The following is a 25,611-nucleotide window of genomic DNA, read 5'->3' as shown; positions in this document are numbered from 1 at the left end:
CACATGTATTACACACATATCTTCAGTGCATATTATTAAGATGACTGCAGCAGACATTTCATGGAAAAAAAATCTACAGTACATGCTCATAAACACAGAGTATGTTCACAAGCAGACAAACACACATGCTGGACTTAAGTCTGACTGCACTCTCACTGGTGGCTGCTCTGTCGAGAGAGTCGTTGGTTGGAGCTGGAGCGGCTGGGATGGGAGGGGGAGGATATCAGAGGAGGACGAACAGCCAGGATTGGAGTCCCACACAGGGGAGCTAGCCAGTGGGAAAAAAGCTGTGTTCATTTCAGTGTGCCTCTCTGTTAGGAGGGCGCTCTGCTCTCTGTGGCTGGCTCTGTTTTCAGATGACTTCCAGAGTGTGTGCAGGCTCAGGCCTTTATGTGCTCTCTGCTCTCTCTGTGTTCGCTCTTTCTTTTTTCAGTCTCTGTTTATCAGGACTGTTTTGTTAGGAGCTGGTTGAGGAGTAGACCTGGCAGGAGAACGGCAGAACTGGATTTGAACTAAAGAATAAGAAAGAAGGGGAAGAAGAGAAGAGAACAAACAGCGAAAAGAGAAGTGCAGAGAGAAGAGGAGTTTGGAACACGCATGTCTTCCATCTTAAGAGGAGAGAAATCTGAGGAACCAACGTCGTTGGAAAGACAGAGAGCGACTGAAAGGTAGAACCTGCAAACAACAAGGTAGGAAGTGCATTGGAACTGTGGAGACTTCGACTATTTTCATTTCATTCAGAATATTAATTTATCTGAGAAAAGTTAAAAATTATGTTCAAATGTGTTCCTCGTATTCACGTGTGTACAGTCTCTAAGGTTACTTGTGAATGGACATTTCTATGTTAAAGTGTGTGTGTGTGTGTGTGTATGTGTGTGTGTGCTCAGCTGCATTGCTCTCTTTCTCCCAGGGCATGTCTGTTTCTCTTTGTGGTCAGACGTTCAGACGTCTCACACGTCCAGAAATAGAAACACGCACACACACACACACACACACACACACACACACACACACACACACACACACACACACACACACACACACACACACACACACACACACACACACACACACACACACACACACACACACACACACACACACACACACACACACACACACACACATGGGAGAAGCAGCAGGCAGAGGACACAGCACCACTGTCTCTTGTGTCAGTCCACACTGTACTGAGTGAAATCCAGGGAAGAAACCCTCAGGGAAGAGTTTGGTTGGACAACATAATTGTCTGCCGGGTGAGAGAACACCGGCGTTGTCTCCAATACACAGTTTTGCACAGACACACAAATACATTAAATTAGATGACTATCAGATATAAATAACATTCTGCAATCCATAAGGCTATTGTTGATATATTCTAATGTTCTTAATATTTTATGATATTGTGTTGACATAGTTTTTTTCATATTATTATTGTGGTGCCTTGGTATTTCACTGAGGTTCCGGGGGTTTATGAACTCCTTGGTCTTTCGGAGTTGGTTTTCAGTCAGCACCAGCCATAAATTATGGTGCAATGATGTGAGATGATGTAAGCATGAATACATTCCTTAGCTCTACGCTTTTTGGTGGCTGAGAATTCACCAATCTCTAAACAAATGTTTTTTATTATGATACTATTTGATTGTTATAATAACTAATAATTATGATACACTACATGACCAAAAGTATGTGGACACCTGCTCGTCAAACATCTAATTCCAAAATGATGAAATCATGTGTATTAATATGGAGTTGGACCACCTTAGCTGCCATAACAGCCTCCACTCTTCTGGGAAGGATTTCCACTAGATGTTGGAACATTGCTGCGGGGACTTGCTTCTATTTAGCCACAAGAGCATTAGTGAGGTTGGGCACTGATGTTGGGCGATTAGGCCTGGCTCGCAGTCAGCGTTCCAATTCATCCCAAAGGTGTTGGATGGGATTGAGGTTAGGGCACGACAAACCATTTCTATATGGACCTTGTTTTGTGCACGGGGCAGTGTCATGCTGAAACAAAAAAAGTTGCCACAAAGTTTGAAGCACAGAATCGTATTGAATCTCATTGTATGCTGTAGAATTAAGATTTCCCTTCACTGGAACTAAGGGGCCTAGGCCCGAAACATGAAAAAGAGTTGGCCTCTATGCATTCGGGTAGGTAGCGTTCCTCTGGCTTCCGCCAAACCCAGATTCGTGGTGAAGCATGATTCATCACTCTAGAGAATGTGTTTCCACTGCTCCAGAGTCCAATGGTGGCCAGCTTTATACCTCACCAACTGACGCTTGGCATAGCGCATGGTGATCTTAGGCTTGTGAGCGGCTGTTCGGCCATAGAAACCCATTTCATGAAGCTACCAACGAACAGTTAGTGTGCTGATGTTGCTTCCAAAGGCAGTTTGGAAGCAACATGCTATGTGCTTTGCTATGTGCTTCAGAACTCGGCGGTCCTGTTCTGTGAGCTTGCGTGGTCTACCACTTTGCGGCTGAGCTGTTGTTGCTCCTAGACGTTTCCACTTCACAATAACAGCACTTACAGTTGACCGGGGCAGCAATAGTAGGGATGAAATTTGACAAACTGCCTTGTTGGAAAGGTGGCATCCTATGACGGTGCCACATAGAAAGTCTCTGAGCTCCTCCCTCAGTAAGGCCATTCTTCTGCCTATGTTTGTCTATGGAGATGGCATTGCTGTGTGCTAGATTTTATATACCGGTCAGCAACGGGTGTGTCTGAAATAGCCAAATCCACACATTGAAGGGGTGTCCACATACTTTTGCATATACAGTGTATGACGTATAATCTGTAACTGGGATGTTGGGCTAGCTAGTGTCACTGGAAGATACCTGTAAAGGTAGTGTATATACACTGAGTGTACAAAATATTAGGAACACATTCCTGATATTGAGTTGCTCCCCCTTTTGCCCTCGGAACAGCCTCAATTCTTCGGGGCATGGACTCTACAAGGTGGCGAAGGTGTTCCACAGGGTTGCTTGCCCATGTTGACTCCAATGCTTCCCATGTCTGACACCTACTACCATACTCAGTTCAAAGGCCCTTAAATATTTTGTCTTGCCCATTCACCCTGTGACTGGTACATACAAATTCTTCTTTAACCTTTAACCTTCTTTAACCACTTAATCGACACTGATTTGAAGTGGATTTAACAGGTGACATCAATGATGGATCATAGCTTTCACCTGGATTCACCTGGTTAGTCAATGTCATGGAAATAGCAGGTGTTACATGCACTCAGTGTATATGGGTTTTTCTAAAGAAGTTGTGCAAATGTATTTACATCGTGACGATATTCCAATTAATTCCAAGGCAATAACAAACATAATGTTACATTAATAGTACAAAGTCATTGTTAATATACCCATTTTTAATGAGAGGTGGCTGTCCCACACCCTGACTCCAAAAGTTTATTTTTGGAAATAAAGTAAAACAATATTTAACACTATTATTTCTGTACAACACCTTGACTTGTTATATGATTACATTTGAAGATACTGATCTGATTAGTAGTTGTGTTTGTTTTTAAACATCTTTCACTGAAACATGCTGTCCCACTTTTTGCTGTCACTACCAAAACACACATATTAAAAGACTATGGAATGAATCTGCCTTAAGCCACACCCCTAAAAATATCACCAGGTGATGGGATGCACCCTGTAGCAACTGATAATGTAATTATTAAGTGATAATGTCCAAGAAGCTGGTGTTAGGAGGATATATTGGTATGGCAAACTATGCCAGTATATCCTCCAAACAACGTCTTCGAAGGGCATTATCACTTTTATACAACGGGTTACCAACATATTCAAATAATGATTGACATATTTGAATTAAAAAACGTTATTTTGATGAATTTATTCATACTATTTCATCCTTTCACGAGATATAGTCCTGACACAAATCTAGGTTTGCTACCTAAGCTTTCTTGTTGTTCGTTCTATCATTTTGGTTGCCAGAGACGACCCAGTCGTTGTCTTTGTATTCTACATATATGAACGCGACCCAGACGTTCTTATCCCTTCCTTGCTAGCTTGCCAATTTCGGCTAACACAGTCATGTCAAACAGTGCAGCCAGAATAATAGCAAAGTAGCTGTATTTCCATTTCTTCAAAGCTGTTTCTAGTGATTTTTTGGGGGGATACATTCATAACAATGAGCTAATGTTGCGTGATTTCGCTTGGCATAGAACATGTGCTGTCTCGCCAGGGCACTGTTCAGGAGGAGCTAGCCGGCTACAAACAATCACTTCAATCTGAAGCTGTAATGACAGAAAACTATCTGCGTTTCGTGTTTTTGTATTGGTATTTCTTTGCATATATCCATAAAAATGATGCTGATTCATGATTTCAACTGGCTGAGAAAAGCTGCCTGTCTGTCTCGTTCAAATCCCTACCCCAACATGTTCATTACTCTGGGACAGCTGGAGATCGGATTTCAGTGTTGAAACCATGTTCAATGTCAGAGAGACAAGCAACACAGTTTATACAAATCTCAGCTGTTGAAAACCAATTGCTAGTTTAAAAGAAATTGGAGATTATATCTAGGTGCTTTTCACAGTGGATATGAAGTTTCTAAATCACCTGGCTGGGTTAATGAGACAGTGGATTGTGCAGTGAGCTGGAATAGAGTAACGTAATAACGTTTTTGCACATAATGAAATAATGATAATAACATCATGCATTGATTATGGCATTTTATGCAATGGGTGGGTCTAATCCTGAATGCTGATTGGTTAATTACCACTGTCTAAATCTATGACATTAAAGTGCCTATTTACTCTGTTCCATCTGTCTCATCAGCCCAGCCAGGCAAGTTATAAACGATCTCTACTATAAAAAGTATCTAGACATTATTTCAAATGTATTTTAGACTAACACAGATTTTAATAGCGGAGATTTGTATAAACCTTGCTATCTGTTTCTCCGACATCTGCAACATTGTTTCAATATAAAATTTGATCTCCAGCTGTCCCATAGTAATGAACGTGTAGAGGTCGGAAGTTGGGACGAGACAGACATCATGCGCTCTGCACTGTTTGACGTGACTGTAAATTAGACGCAGTTCGCTAGCTAGCAAGCAAGGGCTAAGAATGTTGACAGTCAGTATGGCAATGGAACATTTAGAACAAACGACTTGGTCGAGTCCAGAGATAGAGAACAAAAAGACTGAACGACTGGGTCGTGTCTCTCGCAACCAAACCAATAGAATAAATAACAGTGAGCTTGGGTAGAAACCCTAGATTTGTGTTGGGACTATATTCTGTGGAAGGATAAAATAGTATAAATATATTCATCAAAATAAAGCTTTTAATGAAAATATGTCAATCATTTTAATATGTTGGTAACCCATTGTATAAAAGTGATAATGCCCTCGAAGACGGTGTTTGGAGGATAAAATGGCATGGTTTGCTAGTCCTCAACTTCGTCTCGGGCCTAACAACACCCATGCCAATATATCCTCCTATATACACCAGCTTTTCAGGCAATATAACTTAAATAGATAGTGAATATGTTGTAAAGACAAAACGCCACTGAAGCACTTTGCCACATGCCAGTGATAAGCTTATTTATGACAAACACAGATGGAATGTGGCTAGCTAGTGATTTTTGCCACTGATGAACAGTAGCGTTACACATGTAGCGTGTAACTTATTTACCACAGTTTGATAGCTGGCTGATGAAGTTGTAGACACGTTCTCAGATATCCGTCCTGTGCATAAACCGTATTTCAGCAGTAATATCAAGACATTCAAATGAAACAATTGGGTTATACTTATTTTGGACAGGCCAGATAGTCCATCTGTAGATGCTCTACAGATAGTCCTATTATCACCAAACTATCTGTTGATAAGCCACTGCTTGCTAAGGTTATAGTTAGGGTTAGGTTTAGAATAAGTGTAAGGTTAGGGTTAGGTCTAGGGTTAGGTTAAGGTTTAGAGTTAGTCGATAGTCTGTTGAAATGTTTCCGATAGTCTGTAGAGCATCTACAGATGGACTAATCAAATAAAGTGTTACCCACAATTGACCCCACAACCCCAGTCAGTCAGTGAATCAGTGAGTCAGTGGATGAGTAAGTCTGTCTGTCTGTCTGTCTGTGTAAATGAGAGAGATGAGAGAGATTGTGTGTGTGTGTGTATGTGTGTGTATGTACTACAAACTACTACTAAAATCTCAACTGATATGCAATGTTTTTATATAACACTGCAAAGAAGAATTTGTCTATAGAAAGGAAAAGTCATGAAATGGTCGCCTAAAATGGTAAGGACGTTGTGTCATGTTCCCCTTGAGGTTTTGTCTAGTTCCCGGTTTGTCAGGGGGATGTTCCCAAGGACATGTTTAGGATGTCCTTGGGACGTTGTGTCATGGTCCCCTGGAGGTTTTGTCTAGTTCCCGGTTTGTCCCACAGGTATTGTCTAGTTTCCAGTTTGTCACACAGATCTTTGCCCCCGAGGTTGTTTTTTAAGACTTTCTTGGGACATTATTTCATGGTCCTCTGGTAGTTTTGTCTAGTTCCCGGTTTGTCCCATGGACGTCACCTGATGGTTGACACCTGATGGTTGCAGAAAAATGCAATGTTAGACTCACACACACAGTGCTTTTAAGATACAGTGTTTTCAACTTACATATTTGACACACTTTTATATACATGATAACATTGTGTATGTTTAAATATACAGCAATTATTACTCAACATGTCCTCACCTGGGATTTGACCTCACAACCTCCTGGTTCACAGCATGACTGATTTGACAAGTATTTCGACACTGTGCGCTTCAAAGTACATTTTAGGTCTGTGAAAAATATTCTAAAAAGAAACGGTTATATTTATCATAGAGATTCAGGAATAACATAAAAACAGAATAATATGCCCCACCAACATTAGACAACTGTAATGAAAACCTAAACTCAAATTGCTGAAAGTAAATTAAATCAATGATGTGAGAATAGTCAAATTAATGCAACCACTGTGTCAGATCTCAAAAAAGTTTTAGCGTTCAGACAAAAAGTCATATTACAGTTCGTAGAAACATGTCAAACGAAGTATAGAATCAATCTTTAGGATGTTTTTATCATAAATCTTCAATAATGTTTCAAACGGAGAAATCCTTTATCTATAAAAATGCAATGGAACAGAGCTCGCCCTCACTTGAGCGCGCGTGATCAGCTCATGCCATTCTGGCAGACCTCTGACTCATTCAGCTCCCATTCCCCCCTCCCTCACAGTAGAAGCATCAAACAAGGTTCTAAAGACTGCTTCTAGTGGAAGCCTTAGAAAGTGCAATATGACCCCATAAACACTATATTCGATAGGCAATGACATGAAAAACTACAAACCTCAGATTTCCCACTTCCTGGTTGGATTTCTCTCAGGTTTTTGCCTGCTATATGAATTCTGTTATATTCACCGACATCATTCAAACAGTTTTAGAAACTTCAGTGTTTTCTATCCAAATCGAATAATAATATGCATATTTTAGCAACTGGGCCTGAGTAGCAGGCAGTTTACTCTGGGAACCTTATTCATCCAAGCTACTCAATACTGCCCCCCAGCCATAAGAAGATAATCAGCAATACAAACATGTAGGAAGCTAAACTCTTCTTTCGGTGGTATCTACACATCAGAGGCTGTCGAGGGGAGGACATCTCATAATAATGGCCGGAATGGAGTGAATAGAATGGTATCAAACATGGTTTTTATTAGCCCATTTTTTTTGTAATTCCAGCCTAGTTCTTACTCGTCTCGTAAAAATGAGAATATCTCAAAAAGTATAAAGTGCAAGAACACGGTTGAATATTATATTTGAAGAGAAAACCTTTTACCTTTCATACTATGGTCTAATAAATCAGTTATACCTGAGCAGGCACACATAAGCCTTACATAAACAAGAAAAGTACAAAGCAAAAGCAAAAGCAAAAGTGCCATTCAATGTTTAGCCTTTTATTGAATATCTACCCAACACATTAGGAAAACAATTAACCACTCTCAAAACGTAATATGTTACAAGTTAGAAATTGATATTTGAACATTTGTAATGGTTTTCTTCATCTGAACGAGAGGCGGACCAAAGCGCAGCGTGGTGGTTATTCATGTTTTAATAAATCACTTCACATGAACAAACTAACAGAAACAAGAAATGTGAAACCGCAAAACAGTCCAATCTGGTGCAAACACAGAGACAGGAACAATCACCCACAAACACAGTGAAACCCAGGCTACCTAAGTATGATTCTCAATCAGAGACAACTAATGACACCTGCCTCTGATTGAGAACCATACTAGGCCGAAACATAGAAATACCCAAATCATAGAAAAACAAACATAGACTGCCCACCCCAACTCACGCCCTGACCATACTAATTAATGACAAAACAAAAGGAAATAAAGGTCAGAACGTGACAACATTAATAAAGTGAACCATGAACTAGTATTTAGAACAAAACTGATTATGAGAACAAAACTGATTATATCTGTGTGGGGGAAAGGAAAATGGAGGTGTGTTTGTGTCTGTGTTTCAAGTGTTAACACTTCTGTCCCTTCTCTTCTCCTCTTGTTCCATGCCTGGTAATGGTTCCTGTCTACTGTAAGACAGAGTGGCACATTGCAAGACTCACATTTCCAAGGGGTCTTGTTTTTTCAGCCTTTCCTCCGCACACAGGTCACAGCACAGCCTGCCCTTGGTGGCCTTGATGTAGGCAGTGGTGAGTGAGGTGTCCACAATTGTGATGGGGTTGCAGTCCACCCGGCAGCCAATGACCCTCCTCGAGCCCCCACTACTGCCGCTGAAGCTTTAGCCTCCTCTTCCTCCGTGTCGTCCTAGACAGACGGATATACAGATAGATGGATGAACATAAAGATGAATACTTTATTGATCACCACGGGGAGATTCATTATCATCAGCAAGTAATAGAACAATATACACACACCTACGTCTTCCACCTCCTCCACACAACAGTCAGCCAGCTGCATGTAGAGGACCTCTCCGTACAGCCACTGTGTCGGGGGCTTCCTCCTCTTTTCCAGGGCCATCTCCTTGTGCAGTGTAAAGCTGTTCACCACTGCAATGTCGACAAAGTGGTAGAACAACTTCTTGTACCACTTTGGCGTCTTCTGGGCCTCATTGCAACACTTCGGGAGGACATCGGACATGTCCACTCCCCCATGAAGCTGGTCCATCTCCCGTCATGGTTCCTGACTCTCTGCTGGACTGAGTCTCCATTAAACACCTTCTGGATGGAGGAGAGCATGGTAACATCCCGAGTGTCCTTCCACTGGACGTACAGGAGTGGCCCATCGCAGATCCACCTGATGTCCCCCCTGTCTGACTTCTTAGGCATGGGATTTCTTGATTTTGGGGGTGAATCCAATATTGATCTACCTGACAGTGCCACAGGCTCCGTACTTCAGCCTGTGCAAATAGAGGGCTGTGCTGGTGTAGAAGTTGTTGACATACACATGAAACCCTTTTCCAAGGTATGCCACTCTCAGAAGGCCCATGACTGCATCGTGGCTCAGCTTTCCTTGATATATGTTTTAAAGTCACAGCTGTAACCATGTACTGTTTTATACTGATAGAAATTATTTGACACCAGCATGCGATCATCGATGGAGAGATTCTGGTAAGGGTGGTAGTAGGCCCCGCATACCGCAATGATGTCTTTGAGGAGGGGACGGAGTTGGAACAGGCGGTCTTAGCCCTTGGTGCCCTTCTTTTGGTTGTTCTCTACGACTCCCTTTAAATCGCTCATATGCACTGTCCATCTCAAAACCTTGAATCTTGTCCTGGGCATGATGCAGGAAAGGCCAGCCTGGCTTGAGTGTATATGGACAGCGTTGGCCTTCAGCAGACCCATGAAGATGACCACACTCAGGAACCTGTACATCTCATTCACACACATTGGGATCCAGGGTGTCTTCTTACCTGATGTTACTGCATTACAGGCACTATATCACTGAATTCAAGATAGAACCACTATTAGCATGCATCAAGTGGGTACAAAAAAAAAAACTAAACTCTGCAAAAAAAGAAACATCCCTTTTTCAGGACCCTGTCTTTCAAAGATAATTCATTAAAATCCAAATAACTTCACAGATCTTCATTGTGAAGCGTTTGAACACTGTTTCTCATGCTTGTTCAATGAACCATAAATAATTAATGAACATGCACCTGTGGAATGGTCGTTAAGATACTAACAGCTTACAAACGGTAGGTCACTGTTACGAAAACTGGAAAATGTTAAGGTCACTGTTATGAAAACTTAGGACACTAGATGCCTTTCTACTGACTCTGAAAAACACCAAAAGAAAGATGCCCAGGGTCCCTGCTCATCTGTGTGAACGTGCCTTAGGCATGCTGCAAGGAGGCATGAGGACTGCAGATGTGGCCAGGGCAATAAATTGCAATGTCTGTACTGTGAGATGCATAAGACAGTGATACAGGGAGACAGGATGGACAGCTGATCATCCTCGCAGTGCAAACCACGTGTAATTGATGACTGGGGTAATTATGTTTGTTTTTGCTGTTCTCCAAATAGAATTTGAGAGTTTTTAAATTGTGTAGAAATGCAGTAAATAAACTTCAACTTCCCAACAAATAATTTGAAGCGTACCTGTTGCGAAGCTTTCCTCTCTAGCTCTTAGAGGATGCTTGACAGCGAAGCTGCAAAGCCTACTCTGACTGGCCTGATGCAGCGTATCAACTTTGCTCGCTCTGCACGCTGCTCCAATGTATAACATGTACAAATGTAACAACAAAAGATTCATCAGGGTCTGCACCCCCGCTCGCCATCACGGGTAAATAATATTGATTCAGGAAAACAAATTCAGAAATAAATGCCCAGGAAGAGCGTCCAAAGCGAAGCAGGTGAGTGATGGCTAGAAGGGGATGCTGCTGGATGATTATAGCTGCCACACGTGATATGCGCAAACAGGTGAAGTGGATGTTATTGGACCAGTGCATAAAAGAGACTAGATAATGTTGCTTATTAAAACATTTACAAAGAAAAATGACCGAACAAAAGGTTTATAAGAAGTGCCAGCGTTTTTTTTTTTAGATCAGTAGGGACGAAACATTTGGTATCAAGTATCATGACTTTTGGTATCGTGATATTACCCTGGTACCGGCATACCGTGCAACACTGCTTGAATGTATATTTCACAACACGACTGAATAATGTTTCTTCAGAGTTTCCTCGGTCACACACAGAACAGATCGAGAAGCTTGATCATCCACCTAACCCAGTGTGTCTATGTGTGTCTGTGTACCAGAGGGGTTGAAAACCCACAGGGTGTCCAAAAGGAGATCCTGTGTGGGAAAAATACTAAAATAGTCTGTCCCTCCCCTTGCAACTAGTTTTTCACATATGGTCAAAGGTCCAGCTGGGGGATATTAACCAATGTGAGCCTCACACAAACCCCTTTCAAACCAAGATGAAAAGCCGGCAACTTTAACTTTTTTTCCCGCCTTGTACTTTTATTTCCACCAAGGTAGTCCTGCATGCAGTTAAATGTTTAAAAGTCCCGCCAACTTACCGGCTTTTGCACGCAGTAAATCATGAACATTCTATTGTTGTTGCCCGATATCAAACACGTCCTAGTCATTATGAAAAAGTATAAACACATAAACGACATGACATCACAGTAGCCTGGTCCAAATAGCAACGTTACTTACTATATTTTTTGTCACCAATGGATACAGTATCTGTCAATCTAACAAGCCAGGCAACTAAAAGCAACCTTCTAGACAATATTTATAGTTTAACTGTAGCCAACTTTCCATTCACCATAACAGGAAAATTAACACAGTACTAGGTAATTATTTACAAGTATAGTGAGCTACTAACTTACTGTTGTGAATGTGAAGAAATGAAAATCAGTGCATTCTGTCGGAGGAATTTATAACACGCTGCTGTCATGTCAGGTTAACAGGATAACGATGCAACAACAGGGTAAAAGTTAAATGAATCTTGCTCCTCGCTGGCTAAGCAATAGCTGTATATAAGGTGGATACCAACAAGAAAGAAGTAAACGTGCCATTTGAAAGGGGACCATATACACGTTGCCAGATTGTTTTTACAGGCAACATATTGTGGATCCTATGTGAAAGGTGTAACAGCGTTGGAACCACATTCCAGTGAACCCATTCACAGAGGAGAGGCAGAGAGAGAAAGAGGGAGAGAGTGAGTGCAAAAGACAGAGAGTTGTCCAGTTCAGGAGAGAGACATACTGTGACTTATATGTCTAGGCCTAAATTGTGCAGTAAAAAGAGAAAGAGAGAGACAGAGACGGAGATAGGGGAAGCGAGACAAAAGGCATAGGATACAGTGCCTTGCGAAAATATTCGGCCCCCTTGAACTTTGCGAGCTTTTGCCACATTTCAGGCTTCAAACATAAAGATATAAAACTGTATTTTTTGTGAAGAATCAACAACAAGTGGGACACAATCATGAAGTGGAACAACATTTATTGGATATTTCAAATTTTTTGAACAAATCAAAAACTGAAAAATTGGGCGTGCAAAATTATTCAGCCCCTTTACTTTCAGTGCAGCAAACTTTCTCCAGAAGTTCAGTGAGGATCTCTGAATGATCCAATGTTGACCTAAATGACTAATGATGATAAATACAATCCACCTGTGTGTAATCAAGTCTCCGTATAAATGCACCTGCACTGTGATAGTCTCAGAGGTCCGTTAAAAGCGCAGAGAGCATCACTCTGGATGAACTGCAGAGATCTACAGCTGAGGTGGGAGACTCTGTCCATAGGACAACAATCAGTCGCATATTGCACAAATCTGGCCTTTATGGAAGAGTGGCAAGAAGAAAGCCATTTCTTAAAGATATCCATAAAAAGTGTCATTTAAAGTTTGCCACAAGCCACCTGGGAGACACACCAAACATGTGGAAGAAGGTGCTCTGGTCAGATGAAACCAAAATTGAACTTTTTGGCAACAATGCAAAACGTTATGTTTGGCGTAAAAGCAACACGGCGTAAAAGCAACACAGCTCATCACCCTGAACACACCATCCCCACTGTCAAACATGGTGGTGGCAGCATCATGGTTTGGGCCTGCTTTTCTTCAGCAGGGACAGGGAAGATGGTTTTAAAATTGATGGGAAGATGGATGGAGCCAAATACAGGACCATTCTGGAAGAAAACCTGATGGAGTCTGCAAAAGACCTGAGACTGGGACGGAGATTTGTCTTCCAACAAGACAATGATCCAAAACATAAAGCAAAATCTACAATGGAATGGTTCAAAAATAAACATATCCAGGTGTTAGAATGGCCAAGTCAAAGTCCAGACCTGAATCCAATCGAGAATCTGTGGAAAGAACTGAAAACTGCTGTTCACAAATGCTCTCCATCCAACCTCACTGAGCTTGAGCTGTTTTGCAAGGAGGAATGGGAAAAAATTTCAGTCTCTCGATGTGCAAAACTGATAGAGACATACCCCAAGCGACTTACAGCTGTAATCGCAGCAAAAGGTGGTGCTACAAACTATTAACTTAAGGGGGCTGAATAATTTTGCACGCCCAATTTTTCAGTTTTTGATTTGTTAAAAAAGTTTGAAATATCCAATAAATGTCGTTCCACTTCATGATTGTGTCCCACTTGTTGTTGATTCTTCGCAAAAACTACAGTTTTATATCTTTATGTTTGAAGCCTGAAATGTGGCAAAAGGTTGCAAAGTTCAAGGGGGCCGAATACTTTCGCAAGGCACTGTATGTAGGAAAAGGAGGGTGGTGGTGGGAGTGTTGAGAGAGAGACACAAAGGGTGTGAGAGATAGTGAGAGACTGAAAAAGAGAGAGATTGAGGAAGAGAGAGGGATGTTCCAGTGCTCTGACTGCATGCCATACATTCTTAAGTCAATGGAAAATAACAACAGGCGTGTTTCAAGGTCACCTCACCTATGCTCTGGATGACCACTGATGATCACTGATGTTTCCATGGAGGTGCTCAAGCGGAAAAGTTTCTGACCAACTTGACTTGTGTCACTTTGGTGCTGTTGGTATCAGTAACTTTGTTTTGAAATAAAATAACGCTGTTTATCATTCATTAAAAAGTCGCCAACTCACTAGAAAAGTCTCTGACCTACTTGTGTCACTCCGGTGCACAACTATTGGTGCTGTTGTACGTCCATAAAATTGTTTATTAGTTGTGATCAAGTGTCCAACTGACATGAACAGTATCCAACTCAAAAAGGTCTCCAACCAACCTGACGTGTGTCAGTCTGGTGTTGTTGTTACTGTTGTGTGTCAATAAAGTTAATTAGATTGATTGTTGGTTACTTACTCCATGGCTACTGTATTTGTTCAGTCTGGATGCTCTTTTAATTGGAGCTGATATCATTGCTGTAAAAATATAACTACAGTAAAGACAGTCCTTCACATAAAAAAAAGTTCTATATAGTGCCAAATAATGGTTATTTAGCTTGTAATCATAGCAGATCCCTTTTTCGTGCAATATAGAACCATTTTTTGAAGGTTCTATAAAGAGCCAGGCTCATCAGGTTCAAAATGGACCCTTAATGGTGCTATAAAGAACGATTTCCTAAGGTTATACAAAAAAACACTTAAAAAAGGTCATATACTCTTCCACTATGACTACAATCCCTTTTGGTGCTATATAGAACCCTTTTTAATCCTTTACACTCGTACCCGTATACAGGTTGAAAATTGCAGATTTGGACACTGTTAGCTACCTAAATTGGAACTCAGTGGCTTTACATTAACATCCTATACATGACATCAGAGCTCAGGGTCTCCGCTTCACAGTTCTGTATGGGTTTTGACTGACAGCCGTTCTGAATTTGAGTACCACGCTTGGCAAGAAGTTGCTTCTATCCTTTTCATTTACTGGGCAAGTTTTGAAAATGTTTTGTTGTCAGATGGAAATGCTATATATGAAGACAACTCTATGTATTTTGAAAGATGACACGGAGGATTATAATCAATAGCACTTTGATGTCATACAACCAAGCCAAACACCCGTGTGTCCAAATGTCCAAATTCACGTTTCCATAAAATAAAACTCATGTAACGTACAGTGTCAACGTTTATGCACACTATGTTAAATTTACAGTTACAAGATGACATGACGTTATACTCGGGGTTGTCCTGAACAGAATGAGCCTATGTTGGTTGTATTGTGAAGAGAATTAACAGCGGACCACACACCAGAATGCATTCATGTCTCCATTCTATGCATGCTAAAATTACCGTCTGCTTCCCGAATTTCCTTGTGAAATCCTAACACTGTAAGATTGTAGTTTATAATTTAGCTAGTCATGTTTGCACTAGAAACAAGCTTCCAATTGATGCCTAACTGACACCGATTGTGATTTATAATGGACTGTCTTTTGATTGCGTAAACAATTACAACAGTAATTGTGTGATAGTGGGGATTCAGGGCAGCACAGCTAGGGGAGCTAAAAAGTTATATTTTTTGAGTCATAAAAGTGTATTGTAATTACTTTCACACACTTTGGAGAGCTGGCCTCTTGGAGACCTCAATAAATCAATCAATTGTATTCATAAATCCCTTCTTACATCATCTGATGTCACAAAGTGCTGTACAGAAACCCAGCCTAAAACCCCAAACAGCAAGTGATGGAGGTGTAGAAGCACCTCTCACTCAAACCCTTGTCATTAGTCTTATATTGCACCTACTCCAAATTTCCCCACAACATTCTTATCACGTTACTGAATGTATACAGCATTGTGTGAAATGCACATAAAATCAACAGTGTAATGTTTGGATTCAGTCTTGTGTCAGGTGAACTGTTGTGTCCTCACCTTTTGTCTAATAACTGTTCCAAACTGTTCCCTTTAAATTGCTACCATGGTTACACATTTGACTTCCATATTTCTTCTGTAAGAAGCATTTACATTTAACCCTGTCCATATGGACCAATTCCCACGTGTGTAAAGGGTGAATGATTCTTTGTAGAACATTTATGGAGAATGGTTCTATAAAGAACCTTTCTCAATCTCAAAGATTCTACAAGGAACATTTTGAAGAACCATATAGGGTGTTTTTATGCTGGTTAACCATTTTATATTAAAAACATTCATAGGTGTTATTATTGTGTTGATTCAGATTAAATAACCCTTTTCTGAACTGCAAAGAACCATTGAAGGACTTAAAGGGTTATTTGAGTCATTACTGTTCCACATAGAATTATCACCCTTACCAAAGAACCCTTGAGGAACCTTCTTTTCTAAGTGTGTACTGATTCACACGAATCCAGCTCATCTGTGGATCTGCTCCTTTTATCTTTGTTCTACTATTTTGGACTGGTCTCTGGACTATCCTCTCTTGTTAAGGAGTGTTTAAGATTTACTTGGAATAAGATCCAATGTAAAAGACTAATTCAAGTTCTGAGTCAAGAGAATTCATGCCTGACACACCTGTATTACTGAAACGAGAAATACAATATTGTCATGTTAAACATGTGTGTACCTGGAATAACACTATTTGAGTCCTTTGGATTCGTACACTGTTACTAAATGGAAGGGAGTCCACAAGCTATTTTCTTTGGATTCATACACTATTGATATGTTGAAAGACGTCTGCCCATATACGTCAGTCAGTTGAGAGAGACGAGGTGAGGCCAAGCAGGCTGATCCATATTCCGTCTCTGGGCCAGTAGTGACATGTGGCTTACATCTGAAAAGGACATTTGATTTGTGTGGACGTGGACCATTTAATAAATGTTTCACTTCTAAAGAAACAGGTTGAAGGCAACATTGGCAGTGGAAGGCTACCCGAAACGTTTGACCCAAGTTAAACAATTTAAAGGCACTGCTACCAAATACTAATTCAGTGTATGTAAACTTCTGACCCACTGGGAATGTGATGAAAGAAATAAAAGCTGAAATAAATCATTCTCTCAACTATTATTCTGACATTTCACATTCTTAAAATAAAGTGGTGATCCCAACTGACCTAAGACATATATTTTTTTCTTCGATTAAATGTTAGGAATTGTGAAAACTGAGTTTAAATGTATTTAGCTAAGTTGTATCCAAACCTCTGACTTCAACTGTACATACTGTACACACCATAATGCCAGGGTATATCTGGTGGTCTGTCTCCTAATCACTCAGCCACATAATGCCAGGGTATATCCGGTGGGCTTTCTGGAATAAGAGCAAGCGTATATTGTGGTAGAAAGGGCAATAGAGGATAAAATGAGCTTCATTCCCTATTTCTTCGAGGTCCCAATAGTTACATAGTGTTTCCTCTTCTGTTTCACCACAATACCTGTTTCAGTACACAGAGGCAATATCCATGATCTAACCTGTTTCAATACGCAGAGGAAATATCCCTGATTCTACCTGTTTCAATACGCAGTGAAAATATACCTGATCTTACCTGTTTCAATACGCAGAGGCAATATCCCTGATCTTACCTGTTTCAATAAGCAGAGGAAATATCCCTGATCTTACCTGTTTCAATATGCAGAGACAATATCCCTGATCTGACCTGTTTCAATAAGCAGAGGAAATATACCTGATCTTACCTGTTTCAATACGCAGAGGAAATATCCCTGATCTTACCTGATTCAATACGCAGAGACAATATCCCTGATCTGACCTGTTTCAATACGCAAAGGCAATATTCCTGATCTTGCATGTTTCAATACTAAGAGGCAATATACCTGGTCTCACATGTTTCAATACACAGAGGAAATATCTCTGATTGTACCTGTTTCAATAAGCAGAGGAAATATCCCTGATCTTACCTGTTTCAATACGCAGAGACAATATCCCTGATCTTACCTGTTTCAATACGCAGAGGAAAAATCCCTGATCTTACCCTTTTTCAATATGCAGAGGCAATATCCCTGATCTTACCTGTTTCAATATGCAGAGGAAATATCTCTGATTCTACCTGTTTCAATAAGCAGAGGAAATGTACCTGATCTTACCTGTTTCAATACGTAGAGGAAATATCCCTGATCTTACCTGTTTCAATACGAAGAGACAATATCCCTGATCTTACCTGTTTCAATACGCAGAGGAAATATCCCTGATCTGACTTGTTTCAATACGCATAGGCAATATCCCTAATCTCATTTGTTTCAATACGCAGAGGTATTATCCCTGACTTTACCTGTTTTAATATGCAGAGACAATATCCCTTATCTGACCTGTTTCAATACGAAGAGGCAATATCCCTGATCTTACCTGTTTCAATACACAGAGGAAAAATCCCTGATCTTACCTGATTCAATACGTAGAGGAAATATCTCTGATTCTACCTGTTTCAATAAGCAGAGGAAATATACCTGATCTTACCTGTTTCAATACGTAGAGGCAAAATCCCTGATCTTACCTGTTTCAATACACAGAGGCAATATCCCTGATCTGACCTGTTTCAATACGCAGAGGAAATATCCCTGATCTGACCTGTTTCAATACTCAGAGGCAATATCCCTAATCTCATTTGTTTCAATACACAGAAGCAATGTCCCTGATCTTATCTGTTTCAATACTCAGAGGCAATATCCCTAATCTCATTTGTTTCAATACACAGAAGCAATATCACTGAACTTACCTGTTTCAATACACAGATGCAATATCCCTGTTCTGACCTGTTTCTATACGCATAGGCAATATCCCTGATCTTACCTGTTTCAGTACGCAGAAGCAAAATCCCTGATCTTACCTTTTTCAAAATGCAGAGACAATATCCCTGATCTGACCTGTTTCAATACGCAGAGGCAATATCCCTGATCTTACATGTTTCAATACTAAGAGGCAATATACCTGGTCTCACCTGTTTCAATACACAGAGGAAATATCTCTGATTGTACCTGTTTCAATACGCAGAGGAAATATCCCTGATCTTACTTGTTTCAATACGCAGAGGAGATATCTCTGATTCTACCTGTTTCAATACGCAGAGGAAATATCTCTGATTCTACCTGTTTCAATAAGCAGAGGAAATATACCTGATTTTACCTGTTTCAAAACGCAGAAGCAATATCCCTGATTTTACCTTTTTCAATACGCAGAGACAATATCCCTGATCTGACCTGTTTCAATACGAAGAGGCAATATCCCTGATCTTACCTGTTTCAATACGCAGAGGAAAAATCCCTGATCTTACCCTGTTTCAATATGCAGAGGCAATATCCCTGATCTTACCTGTTTCAATATCCAGAGGAAATATCTCTGATTCTACCTGTTTCAATGAGCAGAGGAAATATACCTGATCTTACATGTTTCAATACGTAGAGGCAATATCCCTGATCTTACCTGTATCAATACGCAGAGGCAATATCCCTGATCTGACCTGTTTCAATACACAGAGGAAATATCCCTGATCTTACCTGTTTCAATACTCAGAGGCAATATCCCTAATCTCATTTGTTTCAATACACCGAAGCAATATCACTGATCTTACCTGTTTCAATACTCAGATGCAATATCCCTGATCTGACCTGTTTCTATACGCATAGGCAATATCCCTGATCTTACCTGTTTCAATATGCAGAGACAAAATCCCTGATCTGACCTGTTTCAATACGCAGAGGCAATATCCCTGATCTTACATGTTTCAATACGCTGAGGAAATATCCCTGATCTTACCTGTTTCAATACGCAGAGACAATATCCCTGATCTGACCTGTTTCAATACTAAGAGGCAATATCCCTGATCTTACCTGTTTCAATACGCAGAGGAAATATCTCTGATTCTACCTGTTTCAATATGCAGAGGAAATATCCCTGATCTTACCTGTTTCAATACGCAGAGGAAATATCTCTGATTCTACCTGTTTCAATACACAGAGGAAAAATCTCTGATTCTGCCTGTTTCAATAAGCAGAGGAAATATACCTGATCTTACCTGTTTCAATACGCAGAAGCAATATCCCTGATCTGACCTGTTTCAATACGCAGAGGCAAAATCCCTGATTTTACCTTTATCAATACGCAGAGACAATATGCCTAATCGTACCTGTGCACATAACGATCTCGTGCTTCTAGGTAGGTTACACATAATATTTCTCTCACACAGAAATTCACCTTTAATCAAACAAAAGGTACTCATTTTGGGTTTATGATTAATCTCCTCCACCCATTTATTTTCATATTGCATCAACAGTTGTTTTTTAATCATATCTATGTCTATCCTTAATTAGGTTTTCGTAGAGATTTTCACAGTCAGACTTAAAAATGTCAGACATTTCTGTTGCCCAGGCACCCTCTGGTCCCATTGAAAAACTTTACTAGCTATTCTGTCAGTTGGTATATCCAACAGTCTATTCCAAAGTCTCACCATACACACCTTCCATCTCACCGTGTGTGTGTGTGTGTGTGTGTGTGTGTGTGTGTGTGTGTGTGTGTGTGTGTGTGTGTGTGTGCGTGTGTGTGTGTGTGTGTGTGTGTGTGTGTGTGTGTGTGTGTGTGTGTGTGTGTGCGTGCGTGCGTGAGTTTGTGTGTCTCTGTAGCTATGGGCAGACTAGAGAATGTTGGTCTGAACCTGCTGCCTCTGCTTTGTTAGCTAGGGAAGGCCTGCCCCTCATAAAAGCAACTTCTCAATAAATTAACACCAGCCCGCCTGTCGGACCACACACTCGCTGTCACTAGTAAAATATGCCCTCTCCGGGCCCTTCGCTCCCTGGCCCCTTCTCTCTCTGGCCTCTTTCTTTCCCTCTCCCTTGGCCTTTAATCTCACTCTCCCTTACCTCTCTTCCAATATCCCACTCTTCCTCTCTTTCCCTCTGACAATTTTCTCTCCCCTCTCTCTCCCTCTGCCCTTCCCTCCCTTCCCACTGCATTTCCTACTCTTTCCTTTCTCTCTGCCTACCCTGCCTCTCTTCCCTGCCTTTCCTTTCTACCTCTGTTTTCTCTTAACCTACCCTACCGACCCTATTCTCAACCCTCCAGTGACTGTGGACGTGTTCCAAGTGGCACTGTATAGGGAATAGTGTGCCATTTGGGACAAATTCAAACCTTTAGAATCCCTGTCTCTGTCTCAGTGCATCTGCTGCTTGCATTCAGACCCGACCCAACCATGACCACTGTCATTAAAAATGACCTGCAACAGCAGCACACTCCCCACACTCCCTAACAGATCTGTTTCTGTTTTGCCAGGGTGTGTGGGTGTGTGGGTGTGTGTGCAGGTGTGTGCACATGTGCGTGTGTGTGTGTGTGTGTGTGTGTGAAAGCAGATAGAGAGGGAAGCCCTTCCAACAGGCCCTCATGGTGGTGTCAGCCTCAGTAACCTGGTGAGCGGTTCTCAGAACTTTGCCTAATGACCGAAGAAAAGGACCAAAATAAGCAACGCCCTGAACGGAGAAAAGAGTGTTGGAGAGCTCCTACAGCCTTCTAGAAGATATCCTGAAGATCCACTGTCTGCCTCTGCCCTGATCCTTCCTCCCTTCCACAGGTAGTGGCATATGACGGCTACTCGCCATTTAACACACACGAGAGCTGTCTGTGGATGAAGGGAGGGGGAGGGAAGGAGGAAGAGAAAAACAGTTAAAGACAAAAGGGGTGAGGGTAAGAGAGAGAGAGAGAGAGTGAGAGAAAGAGAAAAAGAGAGAGATAGAGCGTGGCGATGACTGATCTCTCTGGGATTGATTAGTTATGCGCAACACCGTTAACCGGATGTTACCAAACCTAGAAGACTATTCTAACATGACTAACCTAGCAATAAGTGCTAGCAGATATTAGCTCTGTGGACTGAATGTTAAATGACCTACTGTACGAGTCATTTCCTGCAGTTAAATGACCTAATGGCCTCATGGGTTGAATGTTATTCATCTTTTTTCAGAATTATATAATTAATAGACATTATTTAAAAAAACACTAAATCTGCTGTCAAACGTTTTTAAAAATATAATTTCAGTTTTCTGTGATGTATCTAAAGTGTAATATTGGGATGCAAATTTAAAATGTAATACATTTCAACTCTATATCTGACATGGTAAAGGTGTATTCTTTTTTTAAGCTCATAACCATGTTTATTAGATGTACACTTTGGTGTCAAAGTACATTTGTTTAAGACTACCAAGAAAAACTTTGTGTCACCCTGTTTTAACCCACTGCAGTAAACATAACTAAACTGGATTACTGTCTGCCTGGTCTCCATTATGACAGAATTAAAGAACTCACACACTGAAGATTAGTGAGAAGCACTGTCGAAATTCAACCCACCGGAGCCATTTGACTTCTCGCTGCTGTCGGCGTGGCTGATCTAGAGACCAACATTTTTTGGAGTGGCATCAAAACTACACAAGGAGAGTACCGTGGTGCATGTGAATTCACAACTTTATGTAATGGGGAAAGATGCAGACATCGTCAACAATGCCTTCACCTTTGACTTTAATGAAGTTCAACTTTGATGTGATGATTGAAAAGCTGAATGAACACTTTGTGCCACGGTGCAATGTGATTCACTAACGAGCCTGTTTCCATGAACGGATTCGAAAAGGGGCAGAGACTGGCAACATAAGCAGGATTTGTCTTATTTCTGTAGATATATATGGATGATTTATAAAGCCAGTGTCACGATCTTGGAAATGAGCGGACCAAGAGCGTGAGTATAGTTCCACATATTTATTTTTATTGAAACGAACAAAACAAAACAAAAAAACGTACAAAGACCGTGAGGACATAGTGCCCAAACACACTAACAAACAATCAATATCCCACAAAACACAGGTGGGGAAATAACTACCTAAATATGATCCCCAATCAGAGGCAATGATAAGCAGCCGCCTCTAATTGTGAACCACATTTGCACCAACATAGAAATAGATACACTAGATCACCCCCTAGTCACGCCCTGACCTACTATACTAAAAATGAAAATGTGTCAGTGTGTCACTTTCACGAGGTTGGAGTAAAAACATGTTCATCTACTTAAGACATTGGCTCAAACTTTTGTAAAGGTTGTGCTTTTACATTTTGAGAAAATGAACAACAAAGGAAGAATCTTTCACTTCTCTCATTGACTTCTCGAACCCCAAACCCTGGCCTGGTCTGTTTGGTCGGTTTCACAAGGTTTCCCGGATGTCTCGTGATGGACTGCGCCTCTGGGATTAGAAACTCTGTGATTCAACTGTATTAGAGAAGAATTTTGGAGTGACATTGGAACGAAACAATCACATTTTGACATGCTATGGGTGGCCCTGAAAAATAAAAAAAAGTGACGTCTCTTGGCCTTCTCGAAGGCCTAGACAGGTCACAACTGAGAACGCAAGAGAAAATAATCAGTGGCGCCAGTAGTGGTTTTCCCACACTAGTACCATTAGCTAGCTTAAGTTGTACAGTACCAGTCAAAAGTTTGGACACACCTACTCAGTAGTTTGTCTTTATTTTTAAAATGTTCTACATTGTAGAATAATAGTGAATACATCAAAACTTTAAAATAACACATATGGAATCATGTAGTAACCAAAAAAGTGTTAAACTAATCAAAATATATTTTACATTTGAGATTCTTCAATGTAGCCACCATTGCCTTGATGATAGCTTTGCACACTCTTGGCATTTTCTCAACAGCTTCATGAGGTAGTTAACTGGAATGCATTTCAATTAACTTCTTGGTGACAGGGGGCAGTGTTTTCACGTCCGGATGAAATGCATGCCCAAGTTCAACTGCCTGCTACTCATCCCCAGAAGATAAGATATGCATATTATTAGTAGATTTGGATAGAAAACACTGAAGTTTCTAAAACTGTTTGAATCATGTCTGTGAGTATAACAGAACTTATTTAGCAGGCGAAACCCAGAGGACAAACCATTCAGATGTATTTTTTGAGATCACTCTCTTTCAATAGATTTTCATTGGGAATCCAGATTTCTAAGGGACCTTCTTGCAGTTCCTACCGCTTCCACTGGATGTCAACAGTCTTTAAAAATTGGTTGAGGTTTTTCCTTTGAGAAACGAAGACATTTTGAAATCTGACATGTTGGCTGGATTCACAACAAGTGTAGATTTAATTTGGTATCTTACATGTGTGATTTCATGAAAGTTTGATTTTTATAGTATTTAATTTGAATTAGGCGCTAGCGTTCCACATATCCCAGAGAGGTTCATGGTTCCCAGGATATTTAATTAGGTTGGGGGAACATGGTGTGCACATGACAAGAGATATGTTCCAAAACACAAAAACTGCATTTGTACTAATTATTACAATGTTTCTATTAGGTTGCAAAAAATATTTGCAAGAACATTCCCAGAACCCATTTTGTATGTTCTTTGAAGGTTCCCAGAATACTTAATGAAGTTGTGGGTACATTACAAGAGATAGGTTCCCAAAACACAAAATATGCACAGTTTTGACGACATTCATGAAATGTTTAAGTTAGGTTGCAAAGGAAAGGAACAGATTAAATGTGTTCTGGGAACGTTCTTGTAACATCAGGTGAATGTTTTTTTCACCCTAAAATAACAATTGTAGGCTAATCCTGTAACGGCGGTTGAGTGAAATGAGTGAGGAGTCAGATGCAGAGAGCAAAATGAACGGGAAAACGCTTTAATGTCCTTCAAATCGTAACAGGTCCAAAACATGGGTGAATGCCCAAAACACTGGCGCTAAACCAACCCAAAACCTAGATACAAACACTGGACAGCGAAAACCCAAAACAAAACACGATACATCACCAAAACGTAACAACCAACAAGCCCGCACAAACACCAGCGGGCAAAACAAACTTAAATAACACCCATCCCAAAAACCCCAACAAGGAACAGGTGAAAACAATTAGACAAAAAGGGATCGGTGGCAGCTAATAGACCGGCGACAACGACCGCCGAGCGCCACCCGAGCAGGAAGGGGAGCCACCTTCGGTGGTATTTGTGACAAATCCGTACAACTGGACAGTTTTTTTTATTTTGAGAACATATATTTTGTGATGTCCCCACAATATTCTCCCCAGACTTTTGCTACAACCGAATTAAACATTTGGGAACCTTTTAAGGAACATAATAAATGTGTTCCAGAAATGTTCTTTCAACCTCAGGTGAATGTTTTATATAAACATTCTATAATCATCACCATGACTGGACAGTTTTTGTGTTACGAGAACATTTGCCGCGACCTAACGAATGTTCTGGGAACATTTACAAAACCAATTTTGATTTGCTGGGAGTACTCTGACTGTACTGCTGGCCAGGGAGGGTGTGGTGGGGAATGTAGGGGGGAGGGGTGATGGCGGTCTTGAGCTCTCAAAGACTCCATTGTCTGACAGGCAGGGTGGCAGAGTGGAGCGATGGCTTCACGTTCAGCGCATGACTCTCTGGCTGTGCCAAAAATGGCACACCCATATTCCCTATGTAGTGCATTACTTTTGACCAGAGCCTCAAGTAGCCATAGGGCTCTGTTCTAAAGTAGTGCACTATTTGGGGTCTATGGTGACATTTCAGACAAAGACACTCTCTCAACAGCCCATCCCTGCTCCCTAGCATGGCCTGTCCGTTGGACGGGAGGAATGCAGCAGTAGCTAGCTGTAGGCATCTCTCCCCAGGCAGGTTAAAGTGTAGCCATGCCCGTGTTTTCTGAAACTAAGTGGAGAGGCTCTGCACAAAAGTAAAGCTCTCTGAAAACACACACACATACAGACAGGAACCACGTGGCCCTT

At 40.9% G+C, this 25,611-nt stretch overlaps 1 long non-coding RNA gene across 1 annotated transcript; it reads left to right on the top strand.

The window, feature by feature from the left end:
• The first annotated feature begins 255 nt into the window (after nucleotides 1-255).
• Nucleotides 256-24,298, top strand: LOC149985134 (uncharacterized). Its single transcript, XR_016487023.1, has 2 exons — nucleotides 256-689; nucleotides 21,115-24,298. It is a non-coding gene; the product is annotated as an uncharacterized LOC149985134 (long non-coding RNA).
• Nucleotides 24,299-25,611: the final 1,313 nt, after the last annotated feature.

The sequence above is a fragment of the Oncorhynchus mykiss genome, chromosome 2 (genome assembly GCF_057628025.1).
Source record: "Oncorhynchus mykiss isolate SJ-2025 chromosome 2, ASM5762802v1, whole genome shotgun sequence".
Classification (NCBI taxonomy): Eukaryota; Metazoa; Chordata; class Actinopteri; order Salmoniformes; family Salmonidae; genus Oncorhynchus; species Oncorhynchus mykiss.
This window is presented reverse-complemented; position numbering and strand designations above follow the sequence as displayed.